A 3840-nucleotide genomic window follows, 5' to 3' on the forward strand; every position below is an offset into this window, starting at 1 on the left:
TCATTGCCTCCAGGAGCACAAACTGCCCTTTGTGCAACATTGCTAAGCTCAGAAAGGCAGTGTTGAGGATTTTGGCTTGCTGAGGGTTGTAGCTCTGCAAAGCCATGGTGGATGGCACTGTGGGAAAGAGGCGAGAGCTACAGCCTGACTAGAATTGAGGTTCAGGAAGGGTAGCAGCCCTGTGATCCCACTGTGAGCAGAGGGATATCATATGGCAGAGTGGAAGGACCAGTGACAGAGCCCTACTGGAGAAGTGTGTGAGCGGGGAGAAGGCCTGGAAGACTGTGCTAAGCAGAGAGAAGCACCCCAAAAAAATGTTACTCTGGTGAGCTAAAGGCAGCCTCTCAAATTCATATCAATTTACCAAAGGTGAAGCTGGGAGAGGGAAGGTATTCTCAAGGAGCCAGAAGAAATTGGGATTAATGGGTGCCTATACACAAGTGCAGTGGCTGCTCTGGCATACTGCAATCACAGCATGTCGGAGCAGACTCAATTAATAGAGTCTTCTGGAGCATGGTAATTACCGTGCTCCAGCCAGCCTCCACATCTCATGTATGAGTCCCTAAGCTTCAAAATGGTGATGGGGGTTTTTTAACTAAAGCTCAGTGAAACAGCTTTAATTCAAGCACCCCCAACTGCTATTTTGAAGCATTGGGATGCTAATACAGAAGATACTATGGCACTTTAATTGAAGCAGCTCTCAAAGCCACTCTAATTAAAGCACCCCTGCCCCCACTCCCAGAACACATTTAAAAGTGCCCATTGTAGTGGTAAAGGGTGCCACAGCTGCCCCCTAGAGGCAGGTCCCATTACAGTGAGGACTAAACAATTAAAGAATCCAAACGCAATGGTTCATTTTGTTCACTTCTCCGTGGAGCTTGATATCCAACAAATCTCCCATCCTCCCAACAGTCTCCAAGATCTGTTGCCTGCCTTGGCCTTCCAATAATAATACTACAAACTAATAGGCATCCTTTCCCCTTATTTATATCTTCATTGAGACAACATAAATGTAGTAGAGGGCATGATTTGGCTCACTGTATCCAATATTGATACATAGAGAATGTATTTATGAGGTAACATAGCCATTCTAATGTATCTCCATACTTTTCTATGCTGTTCCTTGATGCTTTTTTTTATTCTATCAATTACAGACATGTTATGATACTACTAACAATTTACTGTGTTGATTGCTTTCCTATAATTCTTATTGAATACTTGAAAGATGATGAAAGCCATATATTATTCACATTGTTGCAAAGCCATTGTCCATGAAAAGTAGTCATAGCAGAAAGAATCGGCATGAAAAATAAATTAATAGATAATGGATTGTGCACTTACTATACTTTTTAGGTTAGTGACATTATCCCATCAATAAGTTCTTATCGCAGCATAATTGTCCAATATTTATGCAATAAAAATATTTATCAATCAAATCTTTTAACTGTCAAAACTGTTAGCAGACCACACAAATGGAAACACATGATAGACTGAACAGAGGCAGGTGTTAAACAAAAAGGAAATTCCAGTAGGATCCTTCATTCTGAGTCTTCTTTTTAATGCAGTAGCATCCTGTCACCCCCAGGCCCACTGAGATGTACAACACACAAACATATAACAAAAAGACAATCATAGAGCATAAGATGAATGTACATTAGTTAGGGCTGAAATATATGACTGAGGCAAGCTACTTATAATATATTGGGACACAGGCAGTCCAAAGCCTGGAGTGGTAGGCATTGGGCAAGTTGTAGGTAGAGGCCAACATGTACAAACTGAGAATGCAATAGCTGGGGCTAGGAAAAAAGCCAGAATCACAAGCCCAATGCAGGTGTGAGGGAAGCAGCCAACAAACAGAAGCAAACAGGTACAGAGTTACCAGCCAATCTCTGGGAACAAGAATATGCCTGCTGACAGACCTGAATCCTACTGCCAAGTTCTGCTTCATATTCCTGGGAGAGTACTCAGCAGGCAGTCATCCAAGGAAACCAATCTAGACAAAGCTGTGAAGGCCTGCCAATTCAGCCACTGCCATGAGTCCCAGATGATTCAAGTCAGTAATAAGCCATCCCTGAGACAACAGCAGTACTCAAACTCTGGAACTCCATAATGTAAATACTCTAAGTCAAACTCTAACATTGGCATAAAGATACTACAGTTGGACTAAGACTTAGTCAGGAGCTTCAGATACAAAACTTAGCTTAGAACAAAAAGAATGTTTTGGCCCACCAAGCATGAAATACGAAATTTGGTCTAGAATGCACAATCCTTTGAAACTCAGCCTAGACTACTATACATAGAATAGGGTATAGTATGCTATCTGAAACGTAAAGCACAAAACTAGGTGTGGAAAATTATTTGGAACTTGAAACATGGGAATTGGTCTGAAACTCAACTTAAAATAGAATGCACAATACAATGAACATGTATTGACCAATTAAACACAAAACCAAACACTTTGCACACTAACTTTTGTGATCTAGAATACACATAATTCAAGCAGCAAATTTGGTCTGGAACTCAAAATGCAAAATGATAGAAAAGGGACTTGGACCGAACCTCAAAGGAACATGGAATTCCAAAACTAAGAAACTTGGGCTTGATTTGTATTGTGAATGGGAACATCGAAACATGAAATCTAAGGACATAGACTTATAGAACTCAAACTTGTAATGGAAATCGGGAGTCCTTGAAACTTGAACTTTGGAGCATGAGGATGAGGGGAGGGGGGAGCTCTGAAAAACTGAGATCTGGAATTTAGCACTGCAAGTTCAGCAGGACAAAAAACACAACATCACATCTCTAAACCATGACATGTCAGAAGGCTTCATCTCTTTGGCATCCCTAGATAAAGTAGTAGCATATGGATGGTCAAAATGTAAATGGATCAAAATGTAGAAGGACCAGCCACTGACCAGGGCCAAGATCTATAAGACCAAGGGACAAAGCAAGGATAGAGTTAACTGTGCAAGCCAGTGTAAAGAAAAGGTCCAGGAGGCAAGGCAAAGACTGGGATCAACTGGCTGGGGTAACTGTATGGTCAGGGACATGGGCCCAAGAGGTAAGTTAGATGAGGCAGACTGATTCAGCTTGGTTGTAAGCCTCCTATGAGACTGACTGTAATTCTGAAGGTAAACGTAAATAATTTGAGGAGCTATTTGAGGTATAGTCCATATGCTTTTAAATAAACATTTTTAAAACTACTAATTTAAACTTATTTACTTGTAACTAGAGTTTTATTAGATACATTCTTCATACTGGCACTGATGATATATGGTGGTGAAGGGGCGAGTAATTATTTGGATTGGAGGGCCACTTAGGGAGTTTTGGTGAGCTGGTGTAGGCTGGGTCAGCACTCCTTCCCCCTCGCCCCTCCCTCCCTGCTGACAACAGCTCACCAAAACTCCATAAGTGGTAAATGACTGGACCACACATGTGGCAGGGTCTCCATAAAGACTGGGGCAGGGTGCGTTATGCCAGGCAGATGGGATAGCCCTGTGGGCAGGCATGAAGTCGTGTCCTGGAGTGCAATGGGCGGCCATGCTTGGGGCCAGGGCTGGGATCACAGGATAGTGATAGTGCTGGGCCAGGGTAAAGCCACAATCCATTCCCAGCATAGCCCTGCACTGTCTGGTTCTGTATTGTCCGAGTGACATAAGCCCTCAGCACAGTACCTTATGCCAATTGCTGTGGCCATAATTTTGTACGTTAAGGTCCAGCTGAGTAAAAGTCCACTACCTTCTTTAAACACTTTTTTGTCCTTCACCATGGTTATATACTTTTCCATGCTATTCCATAAGCATATCTATGGTCACCCTCACTGTAAAAAGGGTTATAGAT

Source organism: Gavialis gangeticus, unplaced genomic scaffold (assembly GCF_001723915.1).
Source record: "Gavialis gangeticus isolate Ggan-Ray unplaced genomic scaffold, GavGan_comp1, whole genome shotgun sequence".
In the NCBI taxonomy this organism is placed as follows: domain Eukaryota; kingdom Metazoa; phylum Chordata; order Crocodylia; family Gavialidae; genus Gavialis; species Gavialis gangeticus.